The sequence below is a fragment of the Bombina bombina genome, unplaced genomic scaffold (assembly GCF_027579735.1).
Source record: "Bombina bombina isolate aBomBom1 unplaced genomic scaffold, aBomBom1.pri scaffold_471, whole genome shotgun sequence".
Lineage (NCBI taxonomy): Eukaryota > Metazoa > Chordata > Amphibia > Anura > Bombinatoridae > Bombina > Bombina bombina.
The window spans coordinates 225,690-246,118 of NW_026512232.1; the positions used below are offsets into that span (position 1 = coordinate 225,690).

The window sequence follows — 20,429 nt, forward strand, 5'->3', positions numbered from 1 at the left end:
TGGGTGTCTGTGTCTGAGTGTGTTTCTTTGCGTGTCTGCTAGAGTGTCTATATGTGAATCTTTATGTGTGAGTGTGTGTGTTTCAGTGTGTGAGTGTGTCTGTGTGTTTGTATGTTACTACCTTTACAACATTTCCAAGTTTAAATAGACACTTAAGAATAAAGTGCATATACGTTTTAGTCACTTGGTCAAAAACTGCACATGTCAAAGGGGGGGGGGGGCTGATCAATGGTAAAGTCAGGGGCCCCAAAATTTCTAATGGCGGCCCTGCTTTCCCATACCGGGAGACCTCACCAAAATTCTATTTCGAGACAAGATCTTTAAATGCTCTCAGAAGAGGATCAAAGTTAGCAGTATGAACAACTCTAGTATCATGTGATAGAAGCACCCCCAAATGCTTCACACCAGTGGTAGATCGTTTAAAAGGATAAAGCTTTTGAAGCTCACCTACTTCTGCAGAGAGCCTCAATTTTAGTAAAGTTAAAGGGACATAATACTTATATGCTAAATCACTTGAAAGTGATGCAGCATAACGGTAAAAAGCTGACAGGAAAATATCACCTGAGCATCTCTATATAAAAAAGCAAGATATTTTACCTCACAATTTCCTCAGCTCACCAGAGTAAGTGCTGTGTATAAAGTTATATTTCAGTTACAAAAAAGAGAAAGCAATTAACAGCAGCCAATCAGAATCAGCAGTGCAGAGGTCATGAACTCTTTTACTGTGACCTCATGAGATTTCACTTAACTCTCATGAGATTTCATAGTAAACTTTCTTAAACTGAATAGGGAAATAACATGAGTGTGCATGAGGCACGCTCCCTTGCAGGTTCCGGGACAGGCATACTGATTGCTGCTTAAAGGTGAAATATCTTTCTTTGAGGTAAAATATCTTTCTTTTTTACATAGATATACTCAGGTGATATTTTCTAGTCTGCTTTTTACAGCTATGCTGTATCACTTTCAAGTGTTTCAACATTTGGGTATCATGGCCCTTTAATTTTATAAAAAGACAATTCTCCAAATTTGTTGAGTCTCATATAGTTCAGGTAATGTATGGTTGGGTTCTGTTACAAATCCTCTTAAATCGTCAGCATAAAAGTTTGTGGATTGTATCGTGAATCAACAATCCATGCTCTTTCTAGTTTTATTACTGGTATATAAAATGAGTTGCAGATAGGGACTTTCAAAAGCAGCCATCTTTATAGAAGCATATTTATTGGCTTCTAGTGAGAACTGTACAATCTTAGCGATATATTGTTAGTGTGCAGTCTACCTTGACTATCTTTATCATCATACTTCTGAAGGTCTACAGCTTAGCTTGATCTGAATATTGGTGCATTTACTTTCTGCAAGGAAGAGTCAAAGGCAAGGCCCTGAATTTGTTGTTATCTGCTCTTTATCCAGATCATCTGTGCTCTGAATTAAACTTGGATTTTGCAGTATTGGAGCTGAAGAGAGATCGCTGTGCAGCATCAAGCGCATTGTTTTCTGCAGGTTGGGTAGTTGCTGTTTGCTGGCTTCTTTCTTCGGTCTGTTGTGAACTCTATTAATTATATCAATCCCTCCCGGTTTATTCAGTGAGATGCAACCTTTAAAGGGACAGCAAAGCCAAAATTAAACTTTTATGATTCAGATAGCGCATGAGATTTTTTTTTTTTTTTAAACAAAGTTTTTATTGAGACAAGAAATAATATAACACAAAACAACACCATTGTAACATATAGTATAACAGTTGATATAAACAAATAGCATGCATAGAATTATGAGAAGAGTAGGTAAAGAACAATTTGAGGTTGGTCCAGGTGAAGGAATCTCCACCCGGATCATATGGATAATGCTAATCAGTGGACCAAATGGTGTAATAATAATAAAAAGCCTCTTTTTCGGGAATTGTATAAATTGTAAGTTTATTGGGTAGTTATATCTGCTGTAGGTATAGTATGGGTAATTTTACTGACGGACTTATTCGATTAAAAGGAGGGAGTGAACCCAGGAAATAGGGGAGAGAGGTGAAGAGGAGGGGAAAAAGGGAAAAAAAAGGAAAGGGGAGGGGGTGGGATGAGTAGAAAGGTGTGGGGTGGTGAGGTACAATGGTAGGAGGGGATGCTAGGAGGAAAGTTTGGGAAGCGCATGATATTTTAAACTGCTTTCCCGTTTACTTCCATTATCTAACTTGCTACAGTCTAAGCATTAGTAGTTAGGCTCAGGAGCTACAATGCACTCCTGGGAGCTAGCTTCTCATTAGTGGCTGCACATATGCTTCATGTCATTGGCTCACTAAATGTGGTTAGCAAGCTCCCAGTAATGCATTTCTGCTCCTTCAACAAAAGATACCAATGTAATGAGGCATATTTGATAATAGAAGTACTTTGGAAAGATGTTTAAAATTCTATGTTCTATCTTAATCATAAATGAAAAAGTTTGGGTTTCATGTTCCTTTTAACTCCTTTTCGAATGATTATTATTCGCTTGCTAGCCTTAATTAGCTACTCACTGACATTTAAAGATCTTTATTGAAGTGACACTCTATAACCTTTATAATGCCATCTGACTAAGTAGTGATACCTTACTGTCTTATTAATTGGATTTAGCAAATGAAACTGCTTATCTCTTTATTTCACCATATATTTCCCTTTATATTACTTATTATTATATGATGAATCTAATTATAACAACTTATAGTTTAATGTTTATCATTTAAGATTTTGTGTGTGTTTGTGTATTTAATTTGTGTATAAGCAGACAGCCATGGGCAATAGTTTTGTTTGGATTGCAGCTGGAATCGGATTAATTAAATGCAATTTAAAGGCACATTGTATCCCCTTTTATGTGTTCCCAATAGTCAATTTTACCTGCTAGAGCAGGGGTGGGCAATTATCAGCCCTCCAGATGTTATCGACTACATCTCCCATAATGCTCTTTCAGTAATAATGCTGGCAAAGCATCATGGGAGATGTAGTTCATAACATCCATGTAGTCCATAACAACATCTAGAAGGCCAATATTTGCCCACCCCTGTGCTAGAGTGTATTCTTTTTCCTGATTTCCCTGTCCCCCAGAACAAAAGAACACTTGCTAACCAATCACAAACTAATATTCAGATATAGCACAAACTCTCGGCTAGATTACGAGTTTTGCGTTAGAGGCTATGCGGTGCTAACAAGCAGTTTTTTCTTACCGCTCACTTACCTGCAGCGCTGGTATTACGGGTTTTTATAAACCCGTCGTTAAAAGACAAGAAGTGAGCGTTGAGCAAAATTTTGCTCATTACCGCACTCCAATACCAGTGTTGCTTAAGTCAGGGGTGAGCTGGTTGTACGTGCTCGTGCACAATTTCCCCATAGGAATCAACGGGGAGAGCTGGCTGAGAAAAAGTCTAACACCTGCAAAAAAGCAGCGTAAAACTCACTAACGCAGCCCCATTGATTACTATGGGGAAATAAAATTTATGTCTACACCTAACATGAACCCCGAGTCTAAACACCCCTAATCTTATACTTATTAACCCCTAATCTGCCGCCCCCGACATCGCCGACACCTGCATTATATTTATTAACCCCTAATCTGCCGCTCCGGACACCGCCCCCACCTACATTATACTTATGAACTCCTAATCTGCTGCTCCCAACATCGCCGCCACCTGCATTATATTTATTAACCCCTAATCTGCCGCCCTCAATGTCGCTGCCACCTACCTACACTTATTAACCCCTAATCTGCCGCCCCCACATCGCCGCCATTATTCTAAATGTATTAACCCCTAAACCTAAGTCTAACCCTAACACCCCCTAACTTAAATATAATTAAATTAAATCTAGATCAAACCTACTATTAATAACTAAATAATTAATATTTAAAACTAATTACATTGTAGCTAGCTTAGGGTTTATTTTTATTTTACAGGCAAGTTTGTATTTATTTTAACTAGGTAGAATAGTTACTAAATAGTTATTAACTATTTAATAACTACCAAACTAAAATAAATACAAAAGTACCTGTAAAATAAAACCTAACCTAAGTTACAATAACACCTAACACTACACTATAATTAAATAAATTAACTAAATTAAATACAATTACATAAATTAAATTAAAATAGCTAAAGTACAAAAAACAAACAAACACTAAATTACAGAAAATAATAAACAAATTGCAGATATTTAAACTAATTACACCTAATCTAAAAAGGACCTTTTGCGGGCATTGCCCCAAAGTAATCAGCTCTTTTACCTGTAAAAAAAAAATACAAACAACCCCCCCCAACAGTAAAACCCACCACCTACACAAACAACCCCCCAAATAAAATACTATCTAAAAAACCTAAGCTCCCCATTGCTCTGAAAAGGGCATTTGGATGGGCATTGCCCTTAAAAGGGCAGTTAGCTCTTTTGCAGGCCCAAACCCTAACCTATAAAAAAAACCACCCAATACACCCTTAAAAAAAACTAACACTAACCCCCTGAAGATCGACTTACAGTTCTGAAGACCGGACATCCATCCTCAAGGAAGCGGAAGAAGTCTTCATCCAAGCCGGTCCGAAGTCCTCAATGGAGCCGGGAGAAGTCTTCATCCAAGCCGGGCAAAGTGGTCCTCCAGATGGGAAAAAGTCTTCATCCAGACGGCATCTTCTATCTTCATCCATCTGACGCGGAGCATCCTCTTCATCCGACAACTAAAGACGAATGAAGGTTCCTTTAAGTGACATCATCCAAGATGGCGTCCCTTAGATTCCGATTGGCTGATAGAATTCTATCAGCCAATCAGAATTAAGGTAGAAAAAATCCTATTGGCTGATCCAATCAGCCAATAGGATTAAGCTCGCATTCTATTGGCTGATTTGAATAATCGGAATCTAAGGGACGCCATCTTGGATGATGTCACTTAAAGGAACCTTCATTTGTCTTTAGTCGTAGGATGAAGAGGATGCTCCGCGTCGGATGTCTTGAAGATGGACCCGCTCCGCGTCGGATGGATGAAGATAGAAGATGCCGTCTGGATGAAGACTTCTGCCCGTCTGGAGGACCACTTCGCCCGGCATGGATGAAGACTTCTCCCGGCTTTGTTGAGGACTTCGGCCCAGTTGGATGAAGACTTCTGCCGCTTCCTTGAGGATGGATGTCCGGTCTTCAGAACTGTAAGTCGATCTTCAGGGGATTAGTGTTAGGTTTTTTTAAGGGTGATTTCTTTGGGGCAATGCCCCTCAAAAGGCCCTTTTAAGGGCTATTGGTAGTTTAGTTTAGGCTAGTTTTTTTATTATTTTGGGGGGGCTTTTTTTATTTTGATAGGGCTATTAGATTAGGTGTAATTAGTTGAAATATCTGTAATTTGTTTATTATTTTCTGTAATTTAGTGGGGGGTTTTGTTGTTCTTTAGCTAATTTAATTTAGGTAATTGTATTTAATTTAGTTAATATATTTAATTATAGTGTAGTGTTAGGTATTATTGTAACTTAGGTTAGGTTTTATTTTACAGGTCCTTTTGTATTTATTTTAGCTAGGTAGTTATTAAATAGTTAATAACTATTTAGTAACTATTCTACCTAGTTAAAATAAATACAAACTTACCTGTAAAATAAAAATAAACCCTAAGCTAGATACAATGTAACTATTAGTAATAGTGTAGCTAGCTTAGGGTTCATTTTACAGGTAAGTATTTAGTTTTAAATATGAATTATTTAGTTAATAATAGGAATTTTTATTTAGATTTATTATAGCTAGGTAGTTAGTAAATAGTTAATAACTATTTAGTAACTATTCTACTTAGTTAAAATAAATACAAACTTGCCTGTAAAATAAAAATAAATCCTAAACTAGCTACAATGTAATTATTAGTTATATTGTAGCTATCTTAGGGTTTATTTTACATGTAAGTATTTAGTTTTAAATAGGAATAATTTAGTTAATGATAGTAATATTTATTTAGATTTATTTAAATTATATTTAAGTTAGGGGGTGTTAGGGTTAGGGTTAGACTTAGGTTTAGGGGTTAATAAATTTAGTATAGTGGCGGCGACGTTGGGGGCAGCAGATTAGGGGTTAATAAGTGTAGGTAGGTGGCGGCAATGTTAGGGACGGAAGATTAGGGGTTAATAATATTTAACTAATGTTTGCGAGGTAGGAGTGTGGCGGTTTAGGGGTTAATATGTTTATTATAGTGGCGGCGACGTTGGGGACGGCAGATTAGGGGTTAATAAGTGTAGGTAGGTTGCAGCAACATTGGGGGCGGCAGATTAGGGGTTAATAAATATAATGTAGGTGGCGGTGGTGTCTGGAGCGGCATATTAGGGGTTAAACATTTAATTTTAGTGTTTGCGATGCGGGAGGGCCTTGGTTTAGGGGTTAACAAGTAGTTTATGGGTGTTAGTGTACTTTTTAGCACTTTAGTTATGAGTTTTATGTTACGGCGTTGTACCATAAAACTCTTAACTACTGACTTTTAAATGCGTTAGGACTCTTGACAGGGTAGGGTGTACCGCTCACTTTTCGGCCTCCCAGGACAAACTCGTAATACCGGCGCTATGGAAGTCCCATAGAAAAAAGACTTTACGAAGTTTACGTAAGTCGTTTTGCGGTAAGGCCAAAGAAGTGTGCGGTACACCTATACCTGCAAGACTTGTAATACCAGCAGTAGTAAAAAAGCAGCTTTAGGACCTCTTAACGCTGCTTTTTTACCTTAACGCACAACTCGTAATCTAGCCGTCTGTTTGCACATGTGCAAACTGGTGTAGCCTGCACTCTTGTGTATCCTTAAGGTGGTTTAGCACTGATTCAACTTGGTTACTATTGCAAATAATTATTTGCCTTTCATGATTGTTGATGCAAAACTGATAATTCACCTTTTAAAAGCATGTGACACCATCGAAGCTTAGGGAGGGAGGTAAAAGTAAATAAAATCTCACATAAGCTGCCTAAAAGTATTAACCCATGCCTCCCTGGGATAAAGTGAAACAAACACATTATTTAGATGTATTTTACAACAAAAGGCGGCAAAAAAAATAATGAATGTACATTGCAATAATGTTTCACTTGCAATATTGAAACATTGTATACGTTGTTGAAATATCAAGTTTAATGGTCCTTTAACTTGGAGGTTCAACCCATTATTATGAGCATTCCCTAGATGATGATTTTAATGAGGAAAAACAACTATTTCAAATACAGGAATATATATGAAGAAACATTTTTCCATGTAATACTCTGCAGTAAGTATAAGAAGTAATTTGGAACATATTAAGAGGAAACAAATTTTATAGTACATTGTCCCTTTAACAATTACGCTATTTGTATATTCTCTGATAGCTGATGCCAGTCTTTATTGTTAGAAAGTCCAGTGGTTTTCAAAGTGTGAGGCGAGCCTCCACAGGGGGATGTTAGAGCATATAATTATCAATTTTCTTCTTTCTCTTGGTATCTTTTGTTAAAAAGCAGGGACATATGCTTCAGAGCCGCCCATTTCTGGAGCACTATATAGCAGCAGTTTTGCAAGAATGTAATTCATTTGCAAGAGCACTAGATGACAGCCCTATATCCTGTCATGTAGTTCTCCAGATGCCTACCTAGGTATCTCTTCAACACAGAATATCATAGGAACAAAGCAAATTTGATAATAGAAGTAAATTGGAAACTGTTTTAAAATGGTATGTTCTGTCTGAATCATAAAATAAAAAATTGCAGTTTCATATCTCTAAGTGCCTGTATATGTTTTTAGATTTGTTTTTGTAAAAGTAAACACATTCGCCTAGATTACGAGTTTGGTGTTAGCCTTAAAAAGCAACGTTGAGAGGTCCCAACGCTGCTTTTTACCTAACGCTGTTATTACGAGTCTGACAGGTACAGGCTCACCGCTCACTTTTCTTCCGCGACTTGAGGCTACCGCAAATCCCCTTACGTCAATTACGTACACTTTCTTTTTAATGGGATTTGCCTAACGCCGGTATTACGAGTCTTGGAAGAAGTGAGCAGTAGACCCTCTCCTGTCAAGACTTCTAGCGCATTTAAAAGTCAGTAGTTAAGAGTTTTATGGGCTAACGCCGGAACATAAAACTCTTATCTAAAGTTCTAAAAAGTACACCCATAAACTACCTATTAACCCCTAAACCGAGCCCCCCCCCCACATCACAAACACTAAAATAAAGGTTTTTAACCCCTAATCTGCTGATCGGACATCGCCGCCACCTACATTATACCTATGAACCCCTAATCTGCTGCCCCTAACATCGCCAACACCTACATTATATTTGTTAACCCCTAATCTTCCGACCCCAACGTCGCCGCTACTATAATAAATTTATTAACCCCTAAACCTAAGTCTAACCCCCCCTAACTTAAATATAATTTAAATTAAACGAAATTAATTTAACATAATTAAATAAATTAATCCTATTTAAAACGAAATACTTACCTGTAAAATAAACCCTAAACTAGCTACAATATAACTAATAGTTACATTGTAGCTAGCTTAGGATTTATATTTATTTTACAGGCAACTTTGTATTTATTTTAACTAGGTACAATAGTTATTAAATAGTTATTAACTATTTAATAACTACCTAGCTAAAATAAGTACAAAAATACCTGTAAAATAAATCCTAACCTAAGTTACAATTACACCTAACACTACAATATCATTAAACTAATTACCTAAACCACCTACAATTAATTACAATTAAATAAACTAAATTACTAAAAAAAAAAAACAACACTAAATTACAGAAAATAAAAAAAAGAATTACAAGAATTTTAAACTAATTACGCCTAATCTAATCCCCCTAATGAAATAAAAAAGCCCCCCAAAATAATAAAATTTTTCTACCCTATACTAACTTACAAATAGCCCTTAAAAGGGCCTTTTGCAGGGCATTGCCCCAAAGTAATCAGCTCTTTTACCTGTAAAAAAAAATACAATACCCCCCAACATTAAAACACACCACCCACACACCCAACCCTACTCTAAAACCCACCCAATCCCCCCTTAAAAAAACCTAACACTACCCCCCTGAAGATCTCCCTACCTTGAGCCGTCTTCACCCAGCCGGGCACAAGTGGACCTCCAGAGTCTTCATCCGTTCCGGGCAGAAGAGGTCCTCCAGACGGCAGAAGGATTCATCCAGGCAGCATCTTCTATCTTCATCCTTCCGGACCGGAGCGGGTCCATCTTCAATCCAGCCGACGTGGAGCATCCTCTTCAAACGAAGTCCTAACGAAGTATGAAGGCTCCTTTAAATAACGTCATCCAAGATGGTGTCCCTTGAATTCCAATTGGCTAATAAAATCCTATCAGCCAATCGGAATTAAGGTAGGAAAAATCCTATTGGCTGATATAATCAGGATTGACCTCGCATTCTATTGGCTGTTCCAATCAGCCAATAGAATGCAAGCTCAATTCCATTGGCTGATTGCATCAGCCAATAGGATTTTTCCTACCTTAATTCAGATTGGCTGATAGGATTCTATCAGCCAATCGGAATTCAAGGGACGCCATCTTGGATGACGTCATTTAAAGGAACCTTCATTCTTCTTTAGGACTTCGTTTGAAGAGGATGCTCTGCGTCGGCTGGATTGAAGATGGACCCGCTCAGCTCCGGAAGGATGAAGATAGAAGATGCCGCCTGGATGAAGCCTTCTGCCATCTGGAGGACCTCTTCTGCCCCGATCGGTTGAAGACTTCTGCCGTATGGAGGACCACTTGTGCACGGCTGGGTGAAGACGGCTCAAGGTAGGGTGATCTTCAGGGGGTTAGTGTTAGATTTTTTAAGGGGGGATTGGGTGGGTTTTAGAGTAGGGGTGTGTGGGTGGTGGGTTGTAATGTTGGGGGGGTATTGTTATTTTTTTTTTACAGGTAAAAGAGCTGATTACTTTGGGGCAATGCGCCACAAAAGGCCCTTTTAAGGGCTATTTGTAATTTAGTATAGGGTAGGGAAATTGTATTACTTTGGGGGGCTTTTTTATTTTATTAGGGGGATTAGATTAGGTGTAATTAGTTTAAAATTCTTGTAATTCTTTTTTTATTTTCTGTAATTTAGTGTTTTTTTCGTAATTTAGTTTATTTAATTTAATTGTAATTAATTGTAGGTAGTTTAGGTAATTAGTTTAATGATAGTGTAGTGTTAGGTGTAATTGTAACTTAGGTTAGGATTTATTTTACAGGTAATTTTTTACTTATTTTAACTAGGTAGGTAGTTATTAAATAGTTAATAACTATTTAATAACTATTCTACCTAGTTAAAATAAATACAAACTTGCCTTTAAAATAAATATAAATCCTAAGCTAGCTACAATGTAACTATTAGTTATATTGTAGCTATCTTAGGGTTTATTTTATAGGTAAGTATTTAGTTTTAAATAGGAATAATTTATTTAATTGTAGTAAATGTATTTATATGTATTTAAATTATATTTAAGTTAGAGGGGGGTTAGGGTTAGACTTAGGTTTAGGGGTTAATAACTTTATTGTAGTGGCGGCGACGTTGGCGGCGGCAGATTAGGGGTTAATTAATTTAATATAGTTGCGACGACGTTGGGGGGGCAGATTAGGGGTTAATAACTATAATGTAGGTGTCGGCGATGTTGGGGGCAGCAGATTAGGGGTTTATAAGTATAATGTAGGTGGCGGCGGTGTCCGGAGCGGCAGATTTGGGGTTAATAGTATAGCGCAGGCGGCAGATTAGGGGTTAATAAGTGTAAGATTAGGGGTGTTTAGACTCGGGTTCATGTTAGGGTGTTAGGTGTAGACATTTTTTATTTTCCCATAGAAAAAATGGGGCTGCGTTAGAAGCTGGACGCTGTTTTTTTTCAGCCGGCTCAGCCCCATTGTTTCCTATGGGGAAATTGTGCACGAGCACGTTTAGCCAGCTTACCGCTACCGTAAGCAATGCTGGTATTGAGGTGAGATGTGGAGCTAAATTTTGCTCTACGTTCACCTTTTTGTGTTTAATGCCAGGTTTAAAAAAAACCTTTAATACCAGCATTGTCTTAAGGTAGCGTTAAAAAAAAAGTTTTGTTAGCAACGCACCCCTGTTACTGCAAAACTCGTAATCTCGGTGATTGTAATTGCAACATTTTCTTCTGCAATCTTCCATTAGATTAACATATCAGCAGAGTCTGAACGTTATTAGAACACATTAACACACTGTTTGCTGCAGTTGATTCTTAGTGGTCAAACTTTACTCACACATTTCCTTATATGGAGGAGCTGGACTTGAGACTGAAGATGACATGGTTTGCTACTGTAATTGTGTTAATAAAATATCTATTGTGTGGCTTCAGCAGCAATAATAAGATTATGGATAATAAAATTATGGATAGAGGTGACATAGTTAGGCTTGTGAAGCCTGCATGTGTTATTTCAGTTTTCAGGACCTGAAAATACACATTTTTCAGCCTTAAATTACAGGAAAAGATGGCAAAATAAATAATTAAAGTATTTTGTTTTACTAATTGTTTTACTATGCATAATGCATAATTAAAGGGACATTAAACCTAATTTTCTTTTCTTTTTAATGATTCAAATAGAGCATTCGATTTTAAATAACTTCCCAAACACATTTGCTTCATTCTCTTGGTATCCTTTGTTGACGGAGCAGTAATGCACTACTGGTAGCTATCTGAGCACATCAAGTGAGCCAAAGACATGGAGCATATGTGTGCAGCCACCAATCAGCAGCTAACTAACAGTAGTGCATTGCTGATCATCAGTCTACCTACCTAGGTATGATTTTCAGCAAAAGTTACCAAGAGATCTATTCAAATTAGATAATAGAAGTGAATTTAAAGGGATAGGAAAGTCAAAATTAAACTTGCATGATTCAGATAGAGCAGTGTTTCTCAACCGCTGTCCTGAAGTACCCCCAACAGTCCAGGTTTTCATTATAGCTGAACTAAAGCACAGGTGAAATACTCAGCTGATTTGATGAGAGCAGGTTAGTTACCATGGTTACTGATCAGCTGATTATTTCACCTGTGCTGTAGTTCAGCTATAATGAAAATATGGACTGTTGGGGGTACGTGAGGACAATAGTTTAGAAATACTGAGATAGAGCATGTAATTTTAAGACACATTTAAATTCACTTCTATTTTCAAATGTGCTTTGTTCTCTTGGTATCACTTGTTGAAAAGAATATGCACATATCCTACACTAGTGGAAGCTAGATGCTGATTGGTGCATGTATACATCTGTCTCTTGTAATTGGCTAACTAAATGTGTTCAGCTAGCTGCCAGTAGTGCAATGCTGTTCCTTCAACAATCGATAACAAAAGAATGAAGCAAATTTGATATCAGAAGTAAATTGGAAAATTGTTTGAAATTGTATGTTCTATCCAAATTACGAAATAAAATTTAGGCTTTCCTGTCCCTTTAAAGTTGTTTTAAATTGTATGCTCACAATCATGAAGAAAAATGTTTGTGTTTTGTGTCCCTTTAAGGATGTTAGGTAAAAAACTCAAAGTGTTTACTGTCCCTTTAACACACCTTAAACTCCCCCAACTTTTACTAATTTGTTTATTATAAATTCCAAGTTATAATTTTACGGATAATAATAAAAAAACATGTTACCAATAATATTCTGTAATGCAAGATGAAGCTATTTTCCTACTACAAAATTATTTACTAAAATTATAATATCCTATTATATAAAAGGCCAGGTATGTTTGTCCGAAGCTGTCATGCGCAGTAGAGACAAACATACCTGGCCTTCAGTGATAGAGCAGTGACAGAGGCGTGCGCGAGGCGAGGCAAAGCAGCTGTGATCCACACATTGGTTAGAGACAGACTGTGTGCGAAGCGGGCCGTGCGGCACAAAATTGCTGTGATCCAACATTGTTAACAAACATACCTGGCCGTAAGAGAGGGTGGGAGGAAGCGGCCGTGGCAGGGGGCGTGTCCGGGCTGGAGCGCCATAATGGGGGCATGGTCGGGTGAGAGTGGGCATGGCCGTTAAAGAGAGCACAAAAGAGGGGAAAGAGAGAAAGCAAAAGAGAGGGGGAGAGAGAGCAAAAGAGAGGGGAGAGAGAGCAAAAGAGAGAGGAGAGAGAGAGCAAAAGAGAGGGAAGAGAGAGCAAAAGAGAGAGGGGAGAGAGCGAGCAAAAGAGAGGGGGGAGGAGAGCAAAAGAGAGGTGGGAGAGAGAGCAAAAGAGATGGGAAAGTGAGGGGGGAGAGAGAGCAAAAGAGAGGGGGATAGAGAGAAAAAGACAGGGGAAAGAGAGTGGGAGAGAGAGCAAAAGAGAGGGGGAGAGAGAGCAAAAGAGAGGGGGAGAGAGAACAAAAGAGAGAGGGGAGAGAGAGCAAAAGAGAGGGAAGAGAGAGCAAAAGAGAGAGGGGAGAGAGCGAGCAAAAGAGAGGGGGGAGAAGAGCAAAAGAGAGGGGGAAGAGAGAGCAAAAGAGATGGGAAAGTGAGGGGGGAGAGAGAGCAAAAGAGAGGGGGATAGAGAGAAAAAGACAGGGGAAAGAGAGTGGGAGAGAGAGCAAAAGAGAGGGGGAGAGAGAGCAAAAGAGAGAGGGGAGAGAGAGCAAAAGAGAGGGAAGAGAGAGCAAAAGAGAGGGAAGAGAGCAAAAGAGAGAGGGGAGAGAGCGAGCAAAAGAGAGGGGGAGGAGAGCAAAAGAGAGGGGGAGAGAGAGCAAAAGAGAGAGGAGAGAGAGAGCAAAAGAGAGGGAAGAGAGAGCAAAAGAGAGAGGGGAGAGAGCGAGCAAAAGAGAGGGGGGAGGAGAGCAAAAGAGATGGGAAAGTGAGGGGGGAGAGAGAGAAAAAGAGAGGGGGATAGAGAGAAAAAGACAGGGGAAAGAGAGTGGGAGAGAGAGCAAAAGAGAGGGGGAGAGAGAGCAAAAGAGAGGGGGAGAGAGAACAAAAGAGAGAGGGGAGAGAGAGCAAAAGAGAGGGAAGAGAGAGCAAAAGAGAGAGGGGAGAGAGCGAGCAAAAGAGAGGGGGGAGAAGAGCAAAAGAGAGGGGGAAGAGAGAGCAAAAGAGATGGGAAACTGAGGGGGGAGAGAGAGCAAAAGAGAGGGGGATAGAGAGAAAAAGACAGCGGAAAGAGAGTGGGAGAGAGAGCAAAAGAGAGGGGGAGAGAGAGCAAAAGAGAGAGGGGAGAGAGAGCAAAAGAGAGGGAAGAGAGAGCAAAAGAGAGAGGGGAGAGAGCGAGCAAAAGAGAGGGGGAGGAGAGCAAAAGAGAGGGGGAAGAGAGAGCAAAAGAGATGGGAAAGTGAGGGGGAGAGAGAGCAAAAGAGAGGGGATAGAGAGAAAAAGACAGGGGAAAGAGAGTCGGAGAGATAGCAAAAGAGAGGGGAAGAGAGAGCAAAAGAGAGGGGGAGAGAGAACAAAAGAGAGGCGGAGAGAGAGCAAAAGAGAGGGGGGAGAGAGAGCAAAAGAGAGGGGGGAGAAAGAGCAAAAGAGAGGGGGGAAGAGAAAAAGAGAGGGAGGTAGAGAGAGCAAAAGAGAGGGGGGAGAGAGAGCAAAAGAGAGGGGGAGAGAGCAAAAGAGAGGGGGAGAGAGCAAAAGAGAGGGGGGAGAGAGAGAGTGCAAAAGAGAGGGGGAGAGAGAGAGAGAGCAAAAGTGAGAGGGGAGAGAGAGAGCACAAGAAAGGGGGGGAGAGCAAAAGAGAGGGGGGGGAGAGAGCAAGGGGTGGGACGGCTGTACTGCAAAAAATGGCTTGTGTACACGGGCTTTAGGACTAGTATGTATGTATGTATATATATATATATATATATATATATATATATATATATATATATATATATATACATATATATACATATAATTTTGTTTTCATTGTTCTCCTTGACTGAGTGACTACAATTCCAAATTTTCTCACTCCCTTCACTTCATATTCCTAGAGAAAAATCTGACACCTAGGGCTCCATAGGCATTTTGGGCAGATAAATAAACTTTATAACTTTGAACCACGAGAGAGAGAATTAATATGAATTTGTTTAAAGGGACATTACTTTTAGGGTTGTTCTCCATCTTTTTGGGTTATTATCCATATATCTATATACAAATAAAACTATCTGTCTCCTAAATATTCTTACTGGCTTCTGAATTTTAAACAGATTTGTCGGCTCAAGGTTTCTCCCAGTTTCCATTTTTGAAAGACACAAGCAATTTTGTCATTTTTGCTCAGTGTTGGTTTCACCATAATGATCCCCTCTGTTGCTAAGTGCACCCATACATATTATATATAAAAAATTTTAACAGACAAACAGGGCGTTCCTGTGATACCCTCTATGGGTACATAACATAGCAGCAAATAGCAATTTAATATTATAAAATTGTGCTTTTTTGCATTTTTTAGAACTTTTTCTACAAATCTAGTGTAGCTAATGAAAAATACCTCCAACTAGATTCATTTTTTATTCTGATTTTAGGAATACCCCATATGTCTAGGTTTCCAACTAATTTATAGCTAATATACACCAACTAATACTAAGATGGAATTAACAATTTAATTGTAAAATTTACTTTAAGCTTATTAGCAGGCAACCAATTCAAAACTGCTACCCAAAGTATATATTTGGAAACACTAGAAACCCCAAGTGCATTTATCTAAAGTATTTTGACAATTTAACCCTTTTATCACCAGAAAATAAAATTTAGGGATTAAAATTAAAAAACTGAAAAAAATACTTATAAAAATATAATTATAAAATGATACAGTACATGTATGTATATATATATATATATATATATATATATATATAAAACAAGAGATAAAGGAAGAAAATGGGAGAAGTATTTAAAGCGCTAATACACAGAGGGCCAAAAACACACAATAATATAAACATGTGATTTCGTATCAAATACAAAAGGTTCAATAATAATCGTTATACTGTTGCTACATTGATAAAATTGCACACATAAAATTTAAAAAATATAAAAGAAACTCACTGTAGGAAAGAAAAGCTCTTCAGAAAGCTACTAATGAAGAGTTCGCATAAAAATATATATAAGAGTATATATAAGTGGACTTGTATCAAATATTAATCAAACAAAAAAATATATACAAACTAAATACACTCTTTACAATAAAAATACAAGTTGAGTAAAAGCACAGGTTCAAATTCGATAAAGAGAACAGAACAGTAGTCTTTTATAAGAGGCAAATCTCCACATAGAAGAATATCCCAATGCGTGTCAGAAAGTTGTGATGAAATGTTATCCTTTTCAGTGCCCCTCAACCGGTAAAAGTGACTTCAAATGACCCCCTTAGGGTGTATACTCACAGGACAAACCCTCAATCGATATGAGGTAAGGTTCAGGTGTTTAACCACGATATAGCCCTCAATCTGTGTCCGGTCAGCGTTACTTGTCTCACATCGATGTTCAGAATGGCTCATACAGGGCCGGTGATATGTGGAAAACAGAAGTAATGCGACAACTAGTGCAATATTGTTTAACACCAGTTTATTACGATATAAAACATGTGGCAAACGTTTGTACTCACATTTAAAAACCTCAATGATATGAGGTAACTTGAAGCAGATGAAGATAAAACAATACACAAGTGTAAAACTATCTTTGCGGTGGTCTGCGGTGTGCCGGTCTCCAAATGATTCTCTCTGCAGCCTTACGCGTTTCGAAGGTATTTATAGAACATCCGTTCTCCCTTCTTCATCAGAGGCTAGAGAATTCAAATGAGCAAGGCACCTTATCGCTAATATTTAAACTATGTCGGGACGGATCGTCGTCCCGCCCCCTAACCAGCTGTTACTCTCATTGGTTAATACTAGAGGTGTGTATACGGACCGGAAACTGGAACAACATCCTCTAATAGGGTATCGTCTACAAACAACGTGTATGTAGGGTTGCTAATAGCCCTCCATGTTTACACGGACTATGACGGCTGAAAAGACTGCTTAACATAAAGAAATATATGTGCAGCGTGTCTAGGCGATAACAATACTCGCCATAGACTAAACCAATTCATAGATATAATTACTTAGCTAGCTTACCCTATGACTAGATCCCTTTTTCTATCATATTAACCCATTAAAACTATTTTGAATTAAAACACCTTATATTATCTCCTAAAATACTAGGAGTATATAAAGGATACTAAAAATGCACTTGAAATGACTAATACATTTAGAATGATTTATATATGCACATTCTGCGTGATAACCCAGAATGGGTACATGTCTCAATACTATCATGCCTATTTTGATTATAAATGTAAACAAACAAAAAATATATATATATATGTCTATTCTAAACTTGATACACCGAGGGAAGTATTGCTTCAGGGAAAAGCTCTTAAAAAGAAAAATAGCAAAAGGGAACAGGATGTCATGTTTGTGACAAATTACAATGAAGGTGCAAAAATGATAAAGTCAGTGATAAAGAAACACTGGCATATACTAGAAAAAGATGAACTGCTAAAAAATGTGGTTGAATCAGGTCCTAAGGTAATTTTTAGGAAAAACAAGAATTTTAAGAATATCTTGGCACCCAGCGAACTAAGCAAAAATAAGAAAGAGGGAAACTGGTTAAACTCACAATCTATCGGATACTTAAAGTGCAATAGAGCAAATTGTGTGGCGTGTGAGCACCATTATGAGAGGAAACCCACTAAACAGGTTAAATCAACCAGTAACGAATCAGTGTGCGTGATTGACACCCTATGCAACTGTAAATCAACATATGCGGTTTACCTTTTGCAGTGTGATTGTGGGCTACAATACATTGGGCGCACGACCCGCCCCTTTAAAGTTAGACTTCTGGAGCATATTAATAATATAAAAGAAGGACTAACCACACATAACGTTCCGGTACATTTTTCCCATTTTCATAATAAAGACCCAAAGGGACTGAAGGGTTGTATCTTAGAAATAGTGAAACAAAATAAAAGGGGAGGGAGTAGAACCCTAGATCTCCGGAAAAGGGAGACTTTCTGGATTCATAAAATGGGTACTTTAGTACCATTTGGACTCAATAAAGATATCGACTTAGTTGCTTTTTTACTTTAATCTAACATCAGGGTAATTTTTTAATAATAGTTAGAGGACATTATATATATGAGGGGACAGTCGTTTCACAATCATTGTCTGTTCTTTGTATGGAAGGGGATATGTGCATATGTGGACAGTAGTGAGAGTATGTAAGTGAGAGTATGTATAGTCAAGTGTATATATGTAGAGTGTATGTGTGTATATAGGTGCACTTTTAATTTTTTATTATTTATTTTTATTCTTATTCCTATTTTTAACTTTATTAATGTAAAGTTACAATAGTTTTTATACACTATTACTTATTAGAGGTGGTCTGCGCGAGTGCCAGTTTCATGTTTAGAATAGACATATATATATATATTTTTTTTTTTTGTTTACATTTATAATCAAAATAGGCATGACAGTATTGAGACATGTACCCATTCTGGGTTATCACGCAGAATGTGCATATATAAATCATTTTAAATGTATTAGTCATTTCAAGTGCATTTTTAGTATCCTTTATATACTCCTAGTATTTTAGGAGATAATATAAGGTGTTTTAATTCAAAATAGTTTTAATGGGCTAATATGATAGAAAAAGGGATCTAGTCATAGGGTAAGCTAGCTAAGTAATTATAACTATGAATTGGTTTAGTCTATGGCGAGTATTGTTATCGCCTAGACACGCTGCACATATATTTCTTTATGGTAAGCAGTCTTTTCAGCCGTCATAGTCCGTGTAAACATGGAGGGCTATTAGCAACCCTACATACACGTTGTTTGTAGACGATACCCTATTAGAGGATGTTGTTCCAGTTTCCGGTCCGTATACACACCTCTAGTATTAACCAATGAGAGTAACAGCTGGTTAGGGGGCGGGACGACGATCCGTCCCGACATAGTTTAAATATTAACGATAAGGTGCCTTGCTCATTTGAATTCTCTAGCCTCTGATGAAGAAGGGAGAACGGATGTTCTATAAATACCTTCGAAACGCGTAAGGCTGCAGAGAGAATCATTTGGAGACCGGCACACCGCAGACCACCGCAAAGATAGTTTTACACTTGTGTATTGTTTTATCTTCATCTGCTTCAAGTTACCTCATATCATTGAGGTTTTTAAATGTGAGTACAAACGTTTGCCACATGTTTTATATCGTAATAAACTGGTGTTAAACAATATTGCACTAGTTGTCGCATTACTTCTGTTTTCCACATATCACCGGCCCTGTATGAGCCATTCTGAACATCGATGTGAGACAAGTAACGCTGACCGGACACAGATTGAGGGCTATATCGTGGTTAAACACCTGAACCTTACCTCATATCGATTGAGGGTTTGTCCTGTGAGTATACACCCTAAGGGGGTCATTTGAAGTCACTTTTACAGGTTGAGGGGCACTGAAAAGGATAACATTTCATCACAACTTTCTGACACGCATTGGGATATTCTTCTATGTGGAGATTTGCCTCTTATAAAAGACTACTGTTCTGTTCTCTTTATCGAATTTGAACCTGTGCTTTTACTCAACTTGTATTTTTATTGTAAAGAGTGTATTTAGTTTGTATATATTTTTTTGTTTGATTAATATTTGATACAAGTCCACTTATATATACTCTTATATATATTTTTATGCGAACTCTTCATTAGTAGCTTTCTGAAGAGCTTTTCTTTCCTACAGTGAGTTTCTTTTATATTTTTTGAATTTTATGTGTGCAATCTTATCAATGTAGCAACAGTATAACGATTATTATTGAACCTTTTGTATTTGATACGAAATCACATGTTTATATTATTGTGTGTTTTTAATTGGCCCTCTGTGTATTAGCGCTTTAAATACTTCTCCCATTTTCTTCCTTTATCTCTTGTTATTGAAATATTTGGAAAAGATATTTCACCTTTTTGGGGGACAGTGTTTTTTAGCAGCTTTTATTTAGAGGATCACTTTTTATTATTACTTTCTATTATTCATTATTCATTATTTATTATTTGGTACTCTCTATTAATATTTAATATTTTTATATATAAGTGTTATTATTATAATCAGCTTATATAGTATTTATCTTACATATACTAATTTTCATCGGTTCAGCTTACTCACTCTCATCTGTGCGCTTCATTAGGTCCAGAGCTTATACCTCCACCTAGTGGTGGTATATTCTATCTCTCTTTATATATATATATATATATATATATATATATATATATATATATATATATATATACTTTATTAACATTTGTACACTTTTATTCACATACGTACTCACAGGAAGAGAATGGGTAGGGTTAAGACAAAGTTAACAAACAATGGATTGTCCCTTTAGAGAGTTATCACTGACTGTCACAGTGATCACATGACCGTGGGGAACATTTTTGGGGCATTACTGGACTGCCTCACTCCTGAGGCATCCAGTAATAGCCTAGTGAGCCTTATATCAGCATGAATTGCAACATGCCAGTATTTAAGCTTTAAGTATGGTATTAGTGTGACTGTCACTGTGCAAACAATCAC

At 37.6% G+C, this 20,429-nt stretch overlaps 1 long non-coding RNA gene across 1 annotated transcript in view; it reads right to left on the minus strand.

The window, feature by feature from the left end:
* Window positions 1-1,198: 1,198 nt before the first annotated feature.
* LOC128644183 (uncharacterized) overlaps window positions 1,199-20,429 on the minus strand; it is a 48,908-nt gene continuing 29,677 nt past the window's right edge. Inside the window, exon 2 of the long non-coding RNA XR_008399946.1 lies at window positions 1,199-1,592. This is a non-coding gene — a long non-coding RNA (uncharacterized LOC128644183). The remainder of the gene's footprint in view (window positions 1,593-20,429) is intronic.